We start from the raw sequence: 23,861 nt of genomic DNA, 5'->3' as shown, positions 1-23,861 counted from the left end.
TATTGAACTGAAAGTCATCAAAAGGTGATTATGACTGCGACAATCCTTAGAGTGCAGGCAAGGTTACATCACACATTTCTAGCAGCTTGTCAGTGAGTGATTACTCTTCACCCTGGGTTTAGGGGTCTTACTATTAATCTTTTCATTAATTGGAAAATGTTATGTTTAAGCAGGCATTGTCTCAATGTATTTATACCAAAATGCAATGTGCAATGAGATTGAAGTTAAATAGACATACACAAAAGAAAATAACATAAAATAAAAGAGATAGGAAAGAAAAGCTTTAGCATAAGTTCTACCAGGAAGACACTAATAATATTTCATTCATTCATCACAATTAGGTGTGGCCAATCACTTTTTGTCACCTTATGTTTATAAGAGCTGAACTTACTCACCTGTTGCACTCATAGATGTTGTTGCTGACGTTCCCCTCCATCCTCCCTATCCATCCGTCCAGGGGCAGGATTTGCCAGAATCTGCATCCCCCAAGAACCATATCAGGACAGAGCCTTACAGAACAAGAAATTATAATTATTACTACTAGAGTATTTGAGACTGTACTGGACCTGGTATTGGTAATGGTATACTCATAATAGTACTGGTATTATAAAGGAGAGATCAACTAAGCAAGTGTACTACCTGGGTCTGATAAATATTCTTTCTCCTTTAACATCTGTTATTTTTCAAGGAATACATTTGATCATCTTAATGTTAGCCTCCTGAGTCTTTCTGGTAGAAATAAAAATTTGAGAAATGTAATGGTTTAAGGGTCATTCTCAAATAATGTTGATTTTCTCACTATTAAGTTTTGCGTTTTTTAATTTCTCTTTTTGACATTATTGATTGTCATAACTTGTCATAATAACTTGACTTTGTTGTATCATACTACAATCAATAAATCATTACATTAAAGAATGTAATTCAATGAACATCTCTCAAACAAACTTTAAAGTCACCATGACATCAAAATTGACAATTCCTATTTGTAACCCAGAAGAAGCAGCAAAATACAGAGGGGAATTCCATACAACAACAGTGATGGACAAGACATTGCAAAGGTATAGTGAAAGACCAGGGCTATTTATACACAGTCTGACTAATGATGAATGTAGTAGGCTACGGAGGGAATCGAATGTTAGAATTCAGGGGATGGCTCCCTTGTGTGGCAGGAGGGAGTGGTATGTGTGTTGGTAGATAAAACACAATTGTTTATGGCAGGGGTTTTCAAACTTTTTGTGTGTGTGGACCACTATTTGTAATCAAGAATTTTCGCGGACCACCTCATAATACACATAATAAAATATGTCTACACACAGTCCTACCTGAATTAATCCGCACTTCTAAATAGACTTACTAGCACTAAAACTATAACTGGTCATCACATCAGTACAACAGCTTGTTAAAAGAACGTTTACTGCACACAACGGCTGCCACATATTTAATTGATTTATTTACTCAAGCGCCCGAGGGCATAATCAGGTTCATTTCAGGGATGCAAACATGTGGTCAAAAAAGAGAGAGGTAATCGAAGCCCTCGCCCCGCGGCAAATATCCAGATACTTGCATTGCCGCCAACCCCTGCCACCCCTATAGGCATATATAGTAAAATGAAATTCAAAAAAAGTTTTGACAAAAAAGTTTTTATAAAAAGATAAACCTCACATATTTCAGCCTTTAAATAATTTTTCACAAAAAAGGTTTTAAAAGATAAACCTCACATATTTCAGCCTTTAAATCATTTTTATTAAAAGAATGAGTAAAAAAAAAGATAAATTACTTGCCATTTACATTGATGGACATTAGCCATCTTTTATTATTAAAAGTAAAATTCGGTCCGATTTCCCGTGCTGTCTGTCGTTGCTATGCAACCATGCACTGCGCTCTCCACAACGACAAAGAAGTTTAGTAGCTAATAGATTTACACCATCGAAAAACGCTTGCTGTAGCTCTGCTACAAGATTTATTTACGGAGAAGAGAAAAACACCCGTAGTGTTTGGGTGCACCCCCATTGTTCATGTTGACTGAGCTTTCAATGTTTACGGAAAGGATGAAGCTGATTGGTTTGTTCTTGTCACATGAACTGCGATGCGTTTGCATGAAAAGTTTAGGTGTTTTCATCTCGCTGCGCCTGGAAAAAATGAGCGCGTCGCTTCAATTATGAGCGCGCTTGCCGTGCGCCAACATGAAATAACGAACTTGAGAACGCAAACGACACGATATGTAGCCCTTGACGAGCTACCTCCAATCAGGCCACGAGCTACTGGTAGCTCGCGAGCGACGTGTTGGAGACCCCAGTAAAAGAGACAGCAAGAAACACTAGTGGTTCACACGCGCATAACTGTTTGGCGACTAGTGTTCTGATTTGCTTATTTCTTATTTACTTGTTTGGTGGAGGCAATCCAGAATTACTGTTGGTCAAATTATAATCAGACAAAATTTTATATAATGTCAAAATATTTGCCTCTGCCTCTTTTCTCTTCAGAGAACCTCCACCGATCCGAAATAGGCCACTAGCCTATTTTAGTAATCACACAATAACTTGACAATTTAATTTCAATTTTAAATCAATATAGGCCTACATATTCTTTTTACTTTTTTTTTTTATGGGAATTTCCTGGTAAAATGAAGGTAAAAAAAATATTATTTTGTATTTTATTTTGCCTTTCCACGGACCACCTGCAGTACCCTCACGGACCACTAGTGGTCCGCGGACCACAGTTTGGGAACCACTGGTTTATGGAATAATTCAGGGTTTATTATAAATTATTTCTCCATGCGCATCATTATTTTTTTAAATTCATGTGTCCTATTCAAAACATTAGCATCGGCAATGATGATAAAATGGATAAATTCAAGTCAAGTCCTAGTTTTTAGCTGGTTCACTAGGATATACTTCCAAAAGCATGCTGGTGAGTCTTGCAGGAGAGAAAACACTTGAAGACATTATGAGGTAGAATCACAGGTACAGTAAGTATGCTAGAGATCATATACAGGCACCTAAAAAACAGGAGATTACAGAAATGGGTCTGTATTTCTTGTTCAAGGCCATACGCTGAGGGAACTGAGGTCTGTGCTTTAATGAGGCAGTGATTAGCAGAGAAGATGTAGATCAGGTGTGGTTAATGGCTGAGTCAGGGCAGTTTAAGAACGTGAGGGATAATGGGAAATGTTGTGTGCTAAGGTGACTGGGCTGGTGACTGGAGTTCGTAACATAACATTCTGGAATTTCTCTCTCTCTGGAACTGACTCTGGACAGATCTCTGGGACTGGAGCAGACTCTGTGAATGCCATGAGGAGTTGTGATGAATAACTTGGGAGTGCTGAGATCTTCAGACTTAGAATTACTAGCCTTAAGATTACTGACCCGCCATTCATTGCTACCCATGTAGACATAATTAGGGGCTCTGCTAACCTAGAGGCCATGTGTAGTGTTCTCTATGGTGGTTGATTGTTTTTTTATCACTATGCATGTCTAGAGAAGCATTTGATTGGTTCTGAAGTCTGGTTCTGTTAGTCAAGTCTGTTCTGTTATGAAAGAAAAGTGCACTGATCTTGAGTAAACAAATAAGCACAAAGTTGCTAAAAAATAACTCTTTTTCCTGGTTTTATGTACACACCACACCATGCTTCTAGACACTTCCTTCCTGGATCGGGGAATAGCTTCCTTGTCGTGACAATACCTGGGTTTAGATGATGTGATAGGCCTGGGATTGGTCTGCCTGCTGCTGCTGCTGCTGAGTTGCTTTGCGTCTGTAAGCTTTGTATATCTTTTTGTTTTGAATCATTATTTACTATCATTCCCTGTTGTTTATACTGCTAAATATAACTTACTCAACATCACATGTTAACCTGACATCGCTAGTTTCAATCTAAATCATTGCTAGCACAACACACCATAATTCGCTAGCCTGTTAGCATGCCATCCGTGCACTCTTTATTTATTTATTTATTTCGCTCGCGCCTTTTACAAATCCATCAAACAATTGTGGTGAGTATCAGTCAGTCAAACAAAAGAGTTATGTCATCTTCTCCTCTTATTGTCACTTGCACTTCATGTAATATGTATAGCATAGCGTTCTCTGTCAGCACAGGATTAACATGTGATAAATGCAGGGAGATAGTCAGGCTGACGGAGAAGATTTCAGAACTAGAGACACGCATCCAAACTTTAATTGAGGTTACTTGTAAGAGTGCAAGGGCTTTAGATACTGCTTTGGATGCGACTAGCTTAGTGAACACTGTACTTTGTTCGGTTCCGGCTGTAGTAGAGCCTGTGCAGCAGGGCAATTGGTTGACGGTGAGACGCTGTAGTCGCGGGACAAAACACCGCTCTTCCGTTCCGAATAGAACATCAAACAGCTTCTCCCCTCTCAGTGAAACACCCACTGAGAATCCTGTTGAATGCGTCCTAGTTATTGGTGATTTTATTACACGGAACTTGAAAATAGAGACCCCAGCCACCATAGTCACATGTTTGCCGGCATGTTTGCTGACATCAAAGCAAATTTAAAAGTGCTGGCTAATGCTAATCATAAATTATCTAAGATTATTATTCACATAGGCACTAATGATGTTCGACTTTGCCAGTCGGAGATCACTAAAATTAACATTAAAGAGGTGTGTGAACTCGCTAGTACGATGTCAGGCACTGTAATTTGCTCTTGCCCCCTTCCTGTTCGAAGGAGTGATGAGATAGTTAGTAGACTGTCCTCACTCAATGGCCTGGCTGTCTAAGTGGTGTCCGCAAAATAATATAGAATTAATAGACAATTGGAAAAGTTTTTGGGGCAGACCTGACCTGTTGAAAAGAGAATGGTATTCATCCCTCCTGGGATGGTGCTGCTCTTCTCTCTAGTAATATGGCAAATAGTCTTAGAGCTCAAACATGACAATCTGGGGCTCAGGTCAGGAAGCAGACAGACTGGCTAAACTGACCGTTTGCTAGCTGTCTCACGTCACTGAGGTCAGATAAATCCCATCATATATAGACTCTTTCACCTAGATATCATCATATAAAGACTGTGTCTGTTCCCCGAATTAGGAAATACAAAAAACTTCCAAACCCATCTAAGGGTAAAATTTTAATTGATGTTCAACAAATAAAAAATAGATAAAACAAATGAACAAATGATAAATCTTGGGTTGCTGAATATTTAATCCCTTACTTCAAAAGCACTCATTGTTAATGATATGATTACAGACTATTACAGATTACAGTCACGTGACTACCATGGATACCTGGCGGGCAACAAACGCTGACAAAATGGCGACAAACAGTGGCCAGCCAGGGGAATTGCAGCCTTGCAAATTTCCAATACTACAATCAATTAACTATTTAGACCATATGTCACCGAATGTTAAAATTAGATATCAAGAAAAGATTAACATACTCGGAACGTATGATCCATACACAGCACCCGCTGATGTTTTCATTGCTTTGAAGCTGGCAAAGTCTCTACCAGACTTGGAGTTTGGAGATATTTACATTAGGGAATGCAACGGTACACGGTAAAATCCCGGACCGTTCGGTCAGCCCTGCACGGGACAATCTACCCTCGTGTCCCGCGGGACTTCGGTTTTGCCATTGAGTTCGCGCTGATCCTTTTAGTTTTTGCTTTAAGCCTTGTTTATACTCGACGCGTCCGCACGAGCGCGAGTCTCCACTGACTGCGCGCGCACCTCTTCAAACGGACGAGGCGTTTATACTTGACGCGCTCGCCGTTGTGCTATTCTGTGAAACGACAGGGGGCGACCTGTCGAGGAGTAATTCTCCTCTAAACCACCAGGAATCAGCAGTGAAGAAGTAGTTTGCCGTTTATTAGTAGTTTATTAATTGCTGATTCATAAAAGAGTAATAAATGCAGTAGGTTTATTGTAGCCTACTTTCACTGCATGTGAATTTAAACAATTGAAGCCTGAGTGTTTAAACCTTAATTTCATCAGCAGGGCTTACTTCTGTTATTGTAGGCTTATTTTGTAAATGTAACCAATTACTTTAGACAAGTGCAAACTGGGTGCTTACTGCAAATGTGTTCCTATTCACAAAATGAGAGGCTTTTATGGTCGCCCATCAATGCAAATGTCTCTGTGTATAGAAGGATCATAAACATGCTGGTACAGACGTACCAGTTCGGCCTGATTCGGCTCGAAGTCGTTCATCTTCACAGAAACACAGAAAGATAACCGGTGCATTGGGATTCCATACACATTGATGTTCTTCCTACTGTGACATTCTGTTTATGCTCATAAGAAAAATAAAACATATTTTTGGGATGAAATAGCAGTCTCTTTCTGCACAAAACATGTACCGAAACCGAACCGAGACCCTGGCCCAAAAACCGAGGTACGGACCGTACCGTGGGCTATCTGTACCGTTGCACCCCTAATTTACATATATCTTATAGAGAATCCGTCACCTTACACAAAAAAAGCCTACAAAAGTACAGATAGCTATCTTTTTTTCAAGAGTGGATGGGTTAACAACGCTGTCGTATGGGAGGTGAAAAACAGGAATATCTTCATAATCAAAGCAAAGGTCCGTTTGCTAATGTTTGCAGCTATACACAAAGTGACATCTGTTCCATCGTGTGATGAAGTTTTCATCTAAATATGTACACCCTGCCTGCCGGCGAATGATAAGTATAGTAAAAAATAAAAACTTATGCCAATTGTATCATATATGGCTAGCAGGATGTCAAACATTGTAGCCTATACCTGCTTATCCACTCCACATAGCATCAGACAACAGACAAGAGCAGCTGGGGCAGCGAAATGCATATAATCCTGTTAGCAACCTGTTAGGCTGTAATGTAGTATAGTAATAAGTGTACGACAGTATGCATGCAAAGTAACTGTAAGTAAGTAATAAGTAGACGAAGTACAACAGTAACGTATCATTCATTCTCCATGTATTCATCTTCTCATATCATATCAAATCAAATCACGTACAAATGAACGCGTTCTCGCCACCTACTGGCGAACGTGTAAGCACGTTTATGTTAAAGGTTCTCTAAGCGATCCTGGGTGACGTCACTTCTTGTTGACGTTCGAACTATTGTCAAACAAAACGGAGGCTAGCTAGACCCTCCCTCCTCCTCATCCGCACACTAACCCCCCAAACCCCGCCCCCAAGTCCTTCATGTCGGTCATTGGCTAGAACAGTTGGTTATGTTTCGGGGAGCGGGTCGCCGCAGTTTGCTTTTGTTGCTGTTTGTGGAGCCTGGGCTGTCTACAGAGATCGCGTTTCTTTACAGTGTGTTCAGGGGACAGGCAGCCAGCGGATAGTGAAGAGATGTTTGCTGTATGTGACAAAATGTTTTGGCCTTAAAAACGTGTGACATCGCTTAGAGCACCTTTAAGATTACACATTGACATGAAACATAACATCAGCAAATCAGTCTAAATGCACGTCACCTGTCTCTATGACAGGGGAATTTATGACTGTCACTGAAGTGAACCCAGCTGGACGCATAACTTGCAGTTCATCTGATTTGTCTATGTAAACATATATGGTAGCCTAATTAAAAAAGGAAAGAAATGTATAGCTTTAAAAAATATCCGTGGTAGGCTACTGTGCTTGTGAATGATAGACTTTATCTACCTAAAACCTTTGTTCTATGTTAGGTACATCATTCCTACAGCTTCAACGAACCGTTTCATTTGCCAGAGAACGACGTTCTTGCCCGCCAACCAGTACTTGTGACGTCACGTGCAAAGTATGAATAACCTAGATGTGCTGTGTTTGACAGAAACATTGCTAAAACCAAACAATTACATTACTTTAAATGAGTCCACCCCCCAAGATTACAGTTATAAACATGAACCTCATATGAAAGGCAAAGGGGGAGGTGTTGCTGTAATTTATATTAATATTTTCAGAATTACTAAGAAGTCTAGTTTCAAATATAATTATTTTGAAGTGTTGGTGCTTAATGTAACAATATCTAGTGTAAATGATAAATCACGTTTGAGATTTGTGCTGGCTACTGTATACAGGCCACCAGTACGGTGGCCGAGACAGCTCAACAACGCGCTGCAACTGAAGCAAACACATGCAAATAGAGAAAAACGTGTGCAAATAGAAAAAAACGCATGCAAATAGAAAAAAACACATGCAAATAGAAAAACACGCGTGCAAATAGAAAAAAACACCAGCAAATTAAAAAAAAAATCTTCATCAGTTTCACAACACACGTGTGCTCCAAATAAGGAAACGCGCTGCAAAAGTTCACAACACAACCAAATACAGAAAACGCGCTGCAAATAACACAGACCACAACGGAAATGTTTCCAGGGGAACCAAATAAGTGACGAACCCGGCTGAGACGTGCTTATTGCTCGTGAGCTTCCCTATGCCATACTCCCTTCGAAGGGCAGAATGTAGAGCCCTTTTGGAGTGAGCAAGGCTCTAGTGGGCTGTTAGGCAGCCGTGTGGAACGCACTTGATGAAGGGAGCAACTAAAGACAATGTGGGATGTTCCCATGACAACGCAGCACGGCGTCCATCAGCTGGTCTTACGACAGAAATATGATGCTGTTAACATAACGGATGCAAATACATTTTTATTTTTAGTTTACAAAAAAAGCTTTTAAAATATGCGTTATATATCTGTGTCTCAACTTAAAAATTTGGGACCCTACATTACCTAACATTTCTTACGAAACTTTTCTTTATGAAAATATAATAACATGAAACAATTTGTACAGTGTAACTGATGTATAGATAAATATCTTTCCTTCATGTTTTTCTTCTTTATCTTTTTTATTTATTTATTTTAGTTTCCAGCTCATTGTTCTTTTCTCATTTGTATTCTGATGACATTGAACATATTGTTAATACATTTTGTACATTGTATACAAGTTGTATGTCATAAAAAATGTAATCTCTGTATGTTTTGCACAAACAAATAAATAAATAAACAAATAAATAAAGTATACTTTTAAGCTGTAAGCACCAGCACGCATAGATTTATGGATATCTATGCCGGCACGTCCCAGCCGGGTTCGTCACTTATTTGGTTCCCCTGGAAACATTTTCGTTGTGCTCTGTGTTATTTGCAGCGCGTTTGTATTTGGTGGTGTTGTGAGTATTTGGAGCACACGTGTGTTGTGAAACTGATGAAGATGTTTTCTTAATTTGCAGGTGTTTTTTTTTTTATTTGCACGCGTTTTTTTCTATTTGCATGCGTTTTTTTCTATTTGCATGCGTTTTATTTTATTTGCATGTGTTTTTTTTCTATTTGCACGCGTTGTTTTCTATTTGCATGTGTTTTCTTCTATTTGCATGCGTTTTCTTCAGTTGCAGCGCGTTGAGCTCTCTCGGCCACCGTACACCAGGGCACCATACAGACTTTATCAAAGAATTTGCTGACCTTCTATCAGAGTTAGTGCTGGCTGCAGATAAAGTCCTAATTGTTGGTGATTTTAATATGCATGTAGATAACGGAAAAGATGCATTGGGATTGGCATTTAAAGATATTCTTAACTCTATTGGAGTTAGACAACACGTGTCAGGACCCATTCATTGTCGTAATCATACTCTAGATCTAATATTATCACATGGAATCAATGTTGATGCAGTTGAAATTCTGCAGCAGAGCGATGACATCTCAGATCATTATCTCGTGTAAACGTAATATAGCCAAGTCTGCAAAGCCGACTTCGTGTTACAAATATGTTAGACCTATCACTTCTGCAACTAAAGACTGCTTTATAAATTATCTTCCTGATCAGTTTCATCATCTCAGCATCCCAGATAGCTTAGAAGAACTCGATATTGCGACAGAAACCTTTAACTCTCTCTTGTCCAGCACTTTAGACACACTGCTCCTTTGCGCTTAAAGAAGATTAAAGAAAATAGTCCAACGCCATGGTACAACGAGCACACTCAGGGCCAGATGTACGTACATTTCCGAATGCAGCAATAATAGCGCCATGGCCAAGACGCAGAAAGAGCTTGATGTGAAACCCCAGTGTGCGTGTTATGTACCAAACCTGCAGTTCATCAGGTAATCAGCGGCTGTACCCACTCACTATACCGTAAATTGCGCATAAAAATACGCACAATTGAATGGGCCTCCTCTCACTGCTGATGCTATGACTGTTTGAAATGATCCCGATGCCAATAATTGTAATGTAGCTAGCGAGGAGTTTAACAACTGCTGGAATGGAATGTGAACGCTGAGTCGGAGATTCGATGTCATCTTTGATTTCTTCCAGTAACTGTAATATTGCGTAGCTGTTTAATCTGAAACGCTTAATGATTTCGTTTTCACTCAACTGAACTTTCCCCTTGACCATCCCATGAATGCATATGCATGACACGAAAAGATTTTGCCATTTTCAGTTCCCGCGACAGGCAGTCTGTGCTTTCATCTCGGTGCGTCCCGTTCCTACATACCTCGCCATGGTTTTATGTGCATTTTGCTAAACAAATACGCCTGAAGTGGGCGCAAAAGCGTTAGTACATCTGGCCCTCAGGCCCTTAAGAGAGCAGCCAGAAAAATGGAGCACAACTGGAAGAAAACAAACCTAGAGGTATTTCGCATTTCATGGAAAGAGAGCACAATTGCATACAGAGAAGCCTTAAAAACTGTTAGATCTGCTTATTTTTCAACAAAATTAGAAGAAAATAAACAAAACCCTAGGTATTTATTTGAAACAGTGGCTAAACTAACAAAAAGCCTTCAAGCCCATAAGTTTCCAAGCAGCACAGCAGTAATGACTTTATGAACTTCTTTACTTACATGATTGATAATATCAGCGAGAAAATTATAACTATGCAACCGTCTACTACAGTATTGCATCAGACAGTGCGTTGTAGTCTCCCTGACAAAAAATTCGATTCATTCATTGCTATAGGAGAGGATGAATTTTCTAAACTCGTTAAATCATCTAAATCGACAACATGAATGTTAGACCCTATACCGACTAAACTACTGAAAGAGATGCTTCCAGAGGTCATAGATCCTCTTCTTAATATCATTAATTCATCTTTGTCATTAGAATACGTACCAAAAACTTTTAATTATACCGCTTGTTAAATAAACACAAATTGATCCTACAGAATTAGCCGATCTAGAATCTACCTTTTCTGCCAAAGATGCTGAAAAGGCAGCATCTTCACAACTATGTTCCTTTTTTTAGAAAGAAATGGTATCTGTGAGGATATTCAATCAGGATTTAGACCTTATCATAGTACTGAGACAGCTCTCATTAGAGTCACAAATGATTTGCTCTTATCATCCGATCGTGGTTGTATCTCTCTATTAGTGTTACTCGATCTTAGTGCTGCATTTGACACTATCGACCACAGCATTATTTTAAATGGACTCGAAAATTATGTTGGCATTAGTGGAATTGCACTAGCATAATTTAAATCATACGTATCTGACCGTTATCAGTTTGTAGCAGTAAATTAAGAGATGTCTTATCGGTCAAAAGTTCAGGATGGTGTACCACAAGGCTCAGTACTAGGACCGTTGCTGTTCACTCTGTACATGCTACCCTTAGGAGATATCATTAGGAAGCATGGCATTAGTTTTCACTGTTATGCTGATGATACTCAGCTCTATATTTCTTCACGCCCTGACGAAACTTACCAATTCACAAAATTAACGGAAGGCATAGCTGATATAAAAAACTGGATGACTAGCAATTTCCTACTACTTAATTCTGAAAAAACAGAGATTCTAGTTATTGGACAAATAACGTAATAACCTAGAATACCGTCTAACACTTGATGGCTGCTCTGTCAAGTCTTCGTCGTCAGTTAGGAACCTGGGTGTGCTCTTTGATACCAATCTTCCATTTGAAAGTCACATGTCTAGTATCTTAAAAATATATCTAAATTACGTCATATGCTCTCAATTAAAAATGCAGAGCAATTAGTTCATGTGTTCATGACATCAAGGCTAGATTATTGTAATGCTCTACTGGGTGGTTGCCCTGCACGTTTAATAAATAAGCTACAGCTGGTCCAAAATGCAGCCGCTAGAGTTCTTACCAGAACCAGGAAGTATGACCATATTAGCCCGGTTCTGTCAACACTGCATTGGCTCCCTATTAAACATCGTATACATTTTAAAATATTGCTGATTACTTACAAAGCACTAAATGGTTTAGCTCCCCAGTACTTGAGCGAGCTCTTAAACCATTATAGTCCTTCACGTCTATTCCCATCTCAAAATTCCGGCCAGTTGATAATACTGTACCTAGAATATCAAAATCAACTGCTGGGGGTAGATCCTTTTCCTATTTAGCACCAAAACTTTGGAACAATCTTCCTAACATTGTCCGAGAAGCGGAGACAGTCTGTCAGTTCAATCTAGACTAAAAACACATCTCTTTGGCCTAGCATACACATAACACATTATAGACTTCTATAATTCAATGTTAGGCTGCATAGTTTAGATCAGGAACCGGGAACACTTCCCATAAATCCTGATGTACTTGGTTTACAAGAAGGATGGCGTCTACGCTAATATTAGTCTCTCTGTTTATCCCGAGGTTTACCGCAGTCCGCCGGATCCAGGCTATATTCAGATCCGATGAATGACCAGCGCATGGACACGACGACAAAGCAGTCCTGAAGTGTCAACTAGTCTCTCCCCTGTGAAGGCCTCCCTCCCTTTACCTCTGTACAGTTAAAACATTGTCGGGATAATTCTGTATTATACATTTTTAAGACCAGACAAGTATTTTGTTGAGGGTTGATTTGTGAAAGACTACACGCCTGCGCATATATATATTCAAAGTGCATACCTATGGACTGAATACGTGATGCGCATGTGCGCGCCGTCTGCGTTTACGCAGGTTTGAGTTTTTGAGGTTTGCGCAGAGATAGCGGATAATCTTTTGCACCTTCAAACCTATTTCAGGGAGTGCGCTCTCGAGACACCAGGCACTGTTTTGTGCGGATGGGCGGCCGGAGCGCGTTAAGAGTTTTTTTGTAAGAACGGTGTCGTATTAGCAGGCCCCTAAGTTAATAACTAATGACCTTCGCGACGGAAGTGAATCAATCAAAACTAACTTTAGCTGGACAATAACTTTTATCCTAATGCTGTTGTAAAGCCTAAACAATCAGTTACGGTAATTTCTATTATAACTGTAAAGCTGCTTTGAAACAATCCATACTGTTAAAAGCGCTTTATAAATGAAGGTGACTTAACTTGACTTGACTTGGAGTTGGAAAGATTAGATGCTGAGGACGAAAGCTCACCATAATCTGAAAATCCCATAGGTACAGACATAAGTGTTGGCTCGCACACATCACAAACTGTGTAGGGGGAGCCACACATCCCAAGCACCATATCTAAATCAATTTCAAGGATGAAGTAAGAGTCACCCACTGGTATCCATGCTATGTGTGGGTCCAGCCCACACCAAAACAGCTCCATCAACTGTTGATCCTTCCAGGTTGAAAGGTGGCAATATTGAAGGAATTCATCCAGAATTCGATCGCCTAGCCATTCTGAACGATGGAGCACAGATTATCTCCCACTGAGTCCATTTTGGTTGGTCTGGCCTTCTGTTAGGATCTTGATCAGGATCAACTTTATTGGATCAGAGTGGGTACAGGGAACAAACAGGTGAGTAGATATTGGTTATGGCAGTTAATGGATGGTTGAATGATTTGAATGAAAGTCTTTGTATTACCGATGGTGATGGTTGGCAGTCCAGTGGAGCACACACCTCAGTATAATGATGGAGTACAGCATGCTGGTGAGTCTTGCAGGAGAGAACAACATACTTGAAGACACATGAGAGAGAATCAAGGTAAATATGCTAAAAATCATATACAGGCATGGCACAATCAGGAGATCACGGAAATGGGTCTGTACTCATTGTGCAAGGCCAGACGCTGAGGAAACTGAGGCTGTGTTTACACTGGCACGAAAAATCCGATCTTTTACTCACATCTGACACAGATCAGAATTTGTTGCACACGTGTTAACACAAAAATCCACTCGAGATCCAATTTTTTCTCATCCTATCTAAGCCACTTCCAAATGTGGTTTTAAATCAGATACATATCCGATATCTGGACATCCGACCTACGTCTAAACACGCATATCTGCTTCCCCTTTGAATTCCAAGCCACCACAAGTCGAGGACGACACGTTTATTCACAAAGATAGCTTTTTAATGTTGTATTATGAGGCAGGCGTGCCTGTATACGCCCGCTCACAGCTTTTTATTGAAGCGGGAACTTTATATTTATCTTTGCAAAGAAAAGAAATTGCGCGAACACAGATTCAGGTTTTCAACCTCTGCCCGTGACTTTTACAAATAAAACAGGTTCACTACTGAAAGCAACATTATATTTCTCAGCAATGAGGTGATAACTTTGCTGTAATTAAACCAACAAGCTTCAAAATTAGGTTACTCGCTCGCATATGTGCGCGCTCTCTCCCTCTCGCTCGCTCGCTGTCTCTCTCTGGTTAAAGGGATAGTTCACTTTGAAATAAATTTTTGGTATGTTTTAGCTTACCTCAAGGGCATCCAAGATGTAGGTGTCTTTGTTTCCGCAGTAATTTCAATTTTGATATTTTTAGGTCAAACCGTTCTTGTCTGTCAGTCATATAATGCAGGTCTATGGTAACTTCCTCAAAGAGCATGCACAGAGAAGTCCAAATTAAACATGACTTAATGACTCGTAAATGTAAGTACACATTGATGGCCTAAGACACGAAACGAGCAGTTTGTGTGAGAAAACGAACAGTATTTATATCGTTTTTACCTCTTGTAAACATAGCCACGTCCAAGTGATCTGATGGCGCTTCGGTCTTTTCCGGAAAGCGCCGGAAGTGATCTCTCGCGCTTGTACGTCACCAAGGGGGTAATCCATCGACCGGAAGTTGAAGCCGGCCGGGTGCCGCCATGTTGTAGCAGAACTTCACTTGCGTTAGCATTTCCATTGACTCCCATTCATTTTGGCGTCACTTTGACAGCGAATAACTTTACATCTGAGGCGTTTAAAGACTCCATTTGTCCATTATTTATTTCTAAAGAAACACGACAATGTATAAAGGTCTCCATTACCTTCTATGTTACATTATGGCCCCGTAGAAACAGATTTAGTAAAAATAGGCTAACGATTGCGTCATAACCACTCGACTCTCTGTCGCGCTGTACAGAAATGACCGTACAGACAGGAGGAGAAGCTCGCAGGCAATCGGGGGGACGTCCCGTCAAGGGAGAAGCCCATAGATAATGAGTCCATAAAAGCAACGGAATACTTACTCCTGCTCACTCACGCCAAAGAACTCTTTGCTCAAGTTCCCCGTCCCTGCAAGATTGACGTTGGCAATTTTCACGCACAGCTACTAGAAGATTAACATCTGTCAGACAGGTTGCTCACGTCATCAAGCTTAGTTTGAGTCGGTTTGAGTCTGCGCGTCAGGAACGGAAGTGCTCAAAAATCGCTAAAAATGGGCTTCAACTGTCTCAACTGAGTTCCAATGAGATGGCTCTGTCCACTTCTTATACTGTCTATGTACGTCACTCATTGTTTACACAGAACAGAGATTGTAGGTAAGACAGCTAATTAAAATGGTACTAATTTGCGCTTATCCGGGATGTTTAAACCGTCGTAAAAGAAAACAATAATTTTTAAAAAAAAATAAAACAATTGTATGAGTGACGTACACGCGCGAGAGATCACTTCCGGCGCCATCAGATCACTTGGACGTGGCTGAGTTTACAAGAGGTAAAAACGATATAAATACTGTTCATTTTCTCACACAAACTGCTCGTTTCGTGTCTTAGGCCATCAATGTGTACTTACATTTACGAGTCATTAAATCATGTTTAATTTGGACTTCTCTGTGCATGCTCTTTGAGGAAGTTACCCTGCATTATATGACTAACAGACAAGAACGGTTTGACCTAAAAATATCAAAATTGAAACTACTGCGGAAACAAAGACACCTACATCTTGGATGCCCCTGAGGTAAGCTAAAACATACCAAAAATTAATTCCAAAGTGAACTATCCCTTTAATTCATTCAAATTCATTAAAAATATATTTTCACTTCAGAATTCTGGATCTGAGCAGTAGATAAACAAAAATTATTTTCAGACTATATATCTGTCAGATTTCACTCTGCAAAACATTCATGAGTCGTGACAGCTGTAATCTTGATTTTGTCCATGCTGGAAAATAATGATGACCACCCGACATTAATTATATACATTATTTTAATAGCTCGGCCATTCAAAATCAGGGTCTACCATGTGGATAGTAAAACGATCACCGAAAGTCATTTTGGGCGGGAATTAATGTAAACACAGATATCGGTTACCAGTCCTGTCTAAAGTGAGTGTAAACAGTCGGGCCAACAAATCGAATCTGGTCAAAATCTCAGATATGTGCATTAAGACGTGCAGTGTAAATGCAGCCTGAGGTGTGTGCTTTTATGAAGCGGTAATTAGCAAAGAAGATGGGGATCAGGTGTCAGTAATGGCTGAGTGAGGGAACGTGAGGGATAATGGGAAATTTAGTGTGCTATGTTGACTGGGCTGGTGACTGGAGTTCGTGACAGTTTCGTGTTCTTGGAGTTCATTAAAATATCTATATTTCCCGTTTCTTCTGCATCACAAATCTTTCTTGGATTTTACTCTTCATGCACCTGTGACAGTTTAATGCCAACTTTAAACAATGTAACATAAATGACATTAAATTTATCATATGGAGAGAAAAAAACTATTTATGGCTCATTAATGAATGGAGCAGTAGGCACATCGTTTGATACCTTTTGATTTCTGTCTATCACTGACTTAGCAAGTTGTATGGTCCTGGTCCACATTGGACCAGCGGTTTGGAAGATAGATGGATGGATTGCGGTTGCGGGCGCCATCATCTGGTAAGACACATATTCATTTGGCATGACCCTTACAGTGCATTATGGGTATTCTCAAGCCGATAAGCGAAGGGCTGCATTTAACTCCACTTTTAGACATACACTTGCAAACATCCCTAAGCACTTCCCCTCCGGGGAATCCCCACCACCATTTTGAAGTGTGTTCAAAGTTTGTCAAGTGGGCGAGAGAAGTGTATTTGGACAGACACTTGACCCTGTGATTTTGCCAGAGGGAGCGAGTCTACTTAATATGTACACTTCAGGCAGATTCATAGACCCCAATGCAACATGGTTTTGACATCACAGCAGATTAATTACCTCCACCCCACACAACTCTAGTGTATGATATTGGAGTTACTTTGACATTTAATCACATAATACTTGTAGCTACCTGAGTCTGACTGTTATAGTTTATTGTATTGTTATCAATTTAATTTGTTAATTTTAATTGTTATTTTTTTCCAACAGCCCAAGCATCCACACATATAGAAAGTTGCATAAAACAAATTATCTGTAAAAAAAAAACAGTAATTCGCTTCATTGCGGATTCCAAGTGATCAAGGGCTTAGGGTATTCCACTTAAACACATTGCAGAGGTTCCGCCAGTAGTGAGCACTTATACATCGTAAGCAATCATGTACATTCGAGTGAATGAGACGGAGGGAAGTTAGCGAAGTAAAATAATAAAAAATTGGACATAAATGCAGCCCAAGTCCAATTTTTAAATAGTTAAGGACTGTTTGGGCCCTATCTTGCACCCAGCGCAATTGACTTTGTACACCGATGCATGTATCATTCCTATTTTGCACCCAACGCACAGCGGACTTTTCCCTCCACAGACGCACATCGGTAAATTAGGGAATGAACTTGCGCTCCCGGGGGGGCGGTTCAGCGAAAAGAGGAGGCGTGTTACGTTGCAAACGTTCCCTGTTGCTATTTTGCAGTTCCAGAAAACAATTCCACCACTGACCAGGAAAAACCTAGTCTTAAGTCAGTGGCGCGTTATTCAGATGTTATTTTAAGGGCGCATGCTTGGCCATAATGTAGCGTGTGCACAACGCGCATACACTTTGCTTCTCTCATCTACACAGATGCAACAGTTCTCATTTTTGCAAATCATACATTATTACAAGGAAAAATATTAACACACGAGGGAAATCATTGTGGTGTCCATGAAGATGTGAAAAAATAGGCATAAATCTAGCTTACACATTTACCCAAATTATACCTTTACCCAAATTATACCTTTACCCAAAGTTAAACACGCCTGTTTAACCGAAGCTAATTTGGGTGGGTTTCTCCCATCCCCATACATGTCTTTTACGGCCCTGACGAGAACGTCGGTCTCCTCGGCTGTGAACCGCTCCTGGCATGCGCCTGGCAAATCCGCCGTTATAATAGCAATCCACCATGGAACAAGCGCGTCTGCTCTTAAAGGGAATGTGAGAAGACGGTCTGATTGGTTTATTGCACGTTACACCCGAACCACACCTATGAGTAATGTAGCTACTTCAGACCAACCCATTTTAGATTTGCGATCCATAGATAATTTGCGATCCATAGATAATGAGATCCGCCCACAAAGTTACTTGCGTTTCGCGTTTGATACTTGCGTTTCAGATCGTTAAAATAGGCCCCTTTATATGTACAAAAATGTATTGAACAATAAGTTAATATTGCAACTTGCATTTTAGACACGGTATTGCCATTTCTTTGTCTATATTACTTCGCTACCATCTCTGAGCTATACAAACAATGAAGTCAATGAATCAGGTGAGTAAACGATTCAATGACTTACTCGTAAAGAGTCAAATAGTTTTTGAGCAAATCGGTTGAGTTAATGATTCAACAACTCCCTCAAAGGTGCAATATGCATACATTTTTAGTTATTTTGTTTGTGAGCACAACCAGAGTCCTGCATGTGGGCGGCTACCCGACGGATGAACCGCTAATTTTGATGTAACGGGTGAAATAATATTTACGTTGTCATTCGTGTTGCGGGTGCGGGTCCAATAGCCAAGAGACTATTTTGACTCAATTCAGTACCCACTCACTTGGAATCCGCAGCTGATTTCAAGCAGTCTCGTGCTTATTTTTGTCCGCGCTCTATAGTCTGAAGACCATCAAATGTTTATAATGTTTCAACGTGGTTTAGCGTTGAGCACAGCAGCGTTTGCGCGCTGCCAGCAAATAAAGTGATTGACAGCTTCAGTCATTAAGAGAGGCCTATTTGCTTGCTTTCTATACAATCTATTCTTAATTTGAATTAAAGTTTTATTTTTTATGCTGCTAAGAGGACCTTTGTCCACGTATACACTGTAGAGTTTCAGGAGAGACAACCGCATTTAAATGCAGAGTGAATCCCTGATATAATACCTATTATGAAAATAAAGGCTCATTTGGCCATTTTCTTCTAATTTAAGGAGACCTCTAAGCGTCAGTACATGGCCTATTTATGCACATTTGTTCAAAATAGCCTGCATGGGCAGATTGCTCACATATAGGCAAAAGTTTTGTTTACACGACGGATGTACTTTCTCAATTTTGTTCTGTTAATTATCACCATGCGCTGCCACATGTATATTTTTCTTAAATGCATCAACTCAGAATGCCATGTTGGTTTGATTGCTTGTGTTACATGAGAAAATAAATAATTTGTGTCTACCTGATGCAGATTTAATGCGGATGCAGTTCAGGTCTCGGCCTTTATGTCAAACGGGTTGGGTACGGAATTACAGTAAATTAGTGGTGCTGTCGGATAATGGGTCGGTGTTCTGTAAAGTACTGCGGGTGTGGGGCGTGTGTGGGGATAAGAAACAGGACCCTGTATCCTGCTAGTATGCTAGTCGGCTCGTCAACCTGTTGGCTCCACCTTGGCTCCTCCCTTCCTTGGCTTCACCTAGGACCATCGTCCTTACGGCTCCACCAGGCTCCCTTGTCCCTCTGGCGCCGCCTTGGTCAGACATTTGCCTGTGCCACAGACTTCTGGGCCTTCAGCTGCGCTTAATCCTTCCACTCCTCCGGCTCCACCTTGGTCCTCAGTCCCACCGGATCTGCTTCAGTCCTCTGGCACCCTGGCGTCATGTCAGGATTATGTTTTGTTCTGCTTAGTTTCATTGTGTTTTGGTTTGGTTCTGTTCTGTTTCTGTTCCCTGCATTTGTATGTTGACATAGGGTGCTTCTCATTTCTTATTTTTGCATCCTCGTTACCTTTCCTCGCTTCCTTTCCTTTCCACCCCCTGTAGGATACGAGGGAAGGCTGCAAGGAAAGAAAAGGAGGACGGAGGAATCTAATGAAAGCTTTTTTTTATACATTGGAATACTTGATCACTTGAGCGTCACTTCACAGCATCATCAGCAGCGCTCAAAGGAGCTGTCCTTATGTTGTGGAAGTTTGTTTATTTAAGAAATTCGTAATAAATAATAATAAGTCAAGATTGCCTGTTGAAATATGTGAGATGTGTGGTTTATATACAAAATAAAATGATTGTGAAGGGGGAGGATAATTTATACGTGCGTCACGTTCAGTCGATGAAACTCTTCCGCATACACCCATGTATCCCCGGTCATGACTCCCCTGGAAGCCTCCTCACTCCTCGATCCTTGACTCCTCGCTGTGCAATTAGAGATTTGAGATGTCCTTCAAGATGGCTGAGCTTGATTGGTTTCCGGGTCATAGGATGGAGGACGGAGGATCGAGGAGACGAGGAGGGATATTGAGAAGCACCCCTAGTGTCCTTGTGTGGGCCAGTTATTCACTAATTAATTTCACGTTGCTCATTTAGTTTCCTCGTTTACCCCTTTGTATTTAAGTCCTCAGTTTCCTTTGTTCAGTTGTCTTTTCTATGCCGTGTGTTTTGCGGTTGTTATGTTCCATAGTTTTCTTAGTGTTTTCAGTTCTGTTAATAAATTCAATACTGCTGAGAAAATATCCTTTTTCTCATTGTATTGCAACCAAGTGTGACAAAAGGATATAATCTGCCAAAAGAGCCAATGAAAAATCCCCACCACTAATGCACAGTTTGTCTGGAACAAACAAACACATTCAAGTCAAGTGATACAAACAGTGATAAGTCCCAGTACTGTTGAAGTGTCCTCTTGGAATACCACTCTGCAAATAAAAGTTGTCATTTTTGGATCTTGACTGTATTGATCGCTCAGATCTGTCATTCAGTAACAGCATACAGGTTTGGAAGGACATGTGGGAGAGTAAATGATGACTGGACAATTCCTTTAAGCTGTTTTAATCCTTGCTAGTCTTTTCAAACATTCAATCGTTTGTTTAAACAAATGCAGAAGAACAACCGGGTGGGCGGCATTAGTTTTTTTTTTCCTCAAACCGGTATTGCTGCTGCCCTGTATGACACTGCCAGAAATGGATGCCAAAGCAAGACAGCAATGTAATGAGTGATGGGTTGAACAAAACAGCTCTGTCGTGCGTGGTTGTGTGTGAGTGTGTGTGCGCGCGGGCAAGTGTGTGTGTGGACATCTGTGGAGAAATTGTGAGGCAGATGGAACTGTCAGCTTGTCCTCTATGCACAGTTGAGCCCCTGAAGCCTCATGCAGACACTTGCTTTATTGCAGCAGTGTGCACAAATGCTGCACTCCATCTAACATAGTCCTAACGCAGTACAATCCACCCTAGACAAACCAACTGAAGAAACGCTCCGAAATAGAAACTCAGCATGAGATTTACACACACTGTTCACTGTCTGTCAAGCACGCCAAGACAACCACGAAACAGGTACAAAAATATATGAATAACCAGCAGCTATAAAAGCAGACTCTGAAGTACAGCAAAACATGTTTAATAGAGAGTACAATACACAAAAAAACCTACAAAGATTTATTGTGTATACAGTTTTTTCCTTCATTCCACAAAATGCTTAACAAGGAAAATCAGTTTGATTAGGAAGTAATCTTCTACTATCCCCATTCCTCATTGTCTCTGATTAATATAACATGCCTGGAACCAATTCACTAGTCAATTTGCTATGGATAATTGCAATTGACTAAATCTGTAAAAAATAATAATCTCCTTAACATAAAGGTAAGGTTATCCACGAAAAAAAATTATACCGGCCATTGGACATATGGTGACCTTTTTGGTGGATGTTGTCACATGGGGTAAGTTGTCACAGTGGAATCTGCCTTTAACCCTCTGGGGACCAAGGGTTTTTTGAGGCCCTTGGGATGTTTTGACATGCACTGACATTTGTGCATTTTTCAGTTATTTATAAACATGTTAATGGCAACGGTGTAAATTCACTCTATATAGCACAAACGGGGCTACCATAATATTTGAGCAACATGTATGTACATGTTTGTATTTTTGAGAGAATATTATTTATGCATGGTTATTGAAAAACTTAAAAATAAAAGTTTCTGAAATAAGGCCACAAAACACATATTGATTATTTCTTCACAAGACTTTTGAAAATTGTATCACATAGCCTAGAATATTTGCTCCAAAACTATGTGAGAATCATCCTGACTACTCATTCAGATAAGTCAATAAAGTCTTTTATAATGTGTATGACGTGTTTAGTGTGAGAAAGCTTTATGCGAGGAGGCGTGATCTCTCATTAATATGTATGGCATTTCACACCTGAGAAAGACAAAGACCCTCCCATAATGGCCCTATTAGGTGCTATCAGGCCCTTATGAGGAGCCTTGCACAAAGAATGAGGAGATTTAAAAAAGAATGGCTTTTAGATTGTTTGGATTTATTTACAACACAAAATAATCCAAAGATACACAACAAAGGACTGGTTTCTGGTTAAAATTGCTTTTTAATTATATATACACTACCGTTCAAAAGTTTGGGGTCGGTACGATTTTAAATACTTTTAAAAGAATTCTCTTCTGCTAACCATGGCTTCGCTTATTTGATTAAAAATACAACAAAAATCGGTTATAGTATTAAATATTATTCAAGTGTAAATCAGCTGTTTTCTGTGTGAATATATAGTAAAGTGTAATTTATTCCTGTGATCAAAGCTGAATTTTCAGCATCACCAGTGTCAGTGTCTTCAGTGTCAAATGATCCTTCACAAATCAGTATAATATGAGGATTTGATGCTCAAGAAACATTTATTATTATTATCAATGTTGAAACAGTTGTTGGTCTGTCAGTTGTACAGTTTTTTTTTTTTTTTTTTAGGATTCTTTGATGAATAGGAAGTTCAAAAGACTTTTGTAACATTATAAATGTCTTTACTGTCACTTTCGATCAAATTAATTATTCCTTGATAAATAAAAGTATTGATTTCTTTCCTCCAAAAAATAAAATTCTCACTGACCCCAAACTTTTGAACGGTAGTGTATATACACACACACACACTGCTTAGAATAAGTGAAAACACCCATGCTAAAGTTGACTAAGAAGAGGAATAAAAAATCTTAATGCCTTAATTTAAAAAATGAGGAAAACTCTAACCTTTAGGGAAATGAATAATGTCCCTGAATTCTTTGTGAATGAATAATGTATCGCAAATAATTAAATGTTCTTCTTTAAAATACAGGGTGCATACTCTGGACACTTCTATCACACACCCTTCACCATATAGACATGGTTTTATTTCAGTTCAAAGTTAGAGTTGGAAACATCTTGAAAAGAAAATAGTCTTTTTCCATAAATGTCTTAGTTTGATCATACATATTTCAAAGTTGAGGATTCATTATTTTGATATAGCTTGCATTGGAACAAACATCTTAGTTGATTAGTTTATTGACAAAACATAAGCTTATTTGATGTCTTTATTTTTAAGCTTATTTGATGCTTATTTGATTTGAAAAACTTTATCCAAAACTAGTCAAAGAAATGTTCTTTTATTTCGTCTGTAACAGTGCGTATCTGTGCGTTCATTCATTCATCCACACACACACACACACACACACACACACACACACACACACACACACACACACACACACACACACACACACACACACACACACACACACAGAAAGAGAAACATAATTCACATTTAAACAGT

At 39.7% G+C, this 23,861-nt stretch overlaps 2 protein-coding genes across 2 annotated transcripts in view; both read right to left on the bottom strand.

Moving 5' to 3' along the window:
* zgc:101858 (uncharacterized protein LOC449555 homolog) overlaps positions 1 to 10,193 on the bottom strand; it is a 55,657-nt gene extending 45,464 nt beyond the window's left edge. Inside the window, exon 1 of the mRNA XM_056236738.1 lies at positions 10,190 to 10,193. The gene's annotated coding sequence lies outside the window, so the exon portion shown is untranslated. The remainder of the gene's footprint in view (positions 1 to 10,189) is intronic.
* The window catches only part of ppil3 (peptidylprolyl isomerase (cyclophilin)-like 3), a 242,276-nt gene that overhangs the window by 41,602 nt on the left and 176,813 nt on the right, over positions 1 to 23,861 (bottom strand). The window lies entirely within an intron of this gene.

This window comes from Rhinichthys klamathensis, unplaced genomic scaffold (genome assembly GCF_029890125.1).
Source record: "Rhinichthys klamathensis goyatoka isolate OS25496 unplaced genomic scaffold, OSU_Roscu_1.1 h1tg000019l_1, whole genome shotgun sequence".
NCBI classification, from domain to species: Eukaryota; Metazoa; Chordata; class Actinopteri; order Cypriniformes; family Leuciscidae; genus Rhinichthys; species Rhinichthys klamathensis.
This window is presented reverse-complemented; position numbering and strand designations above follow the sequence as displayed.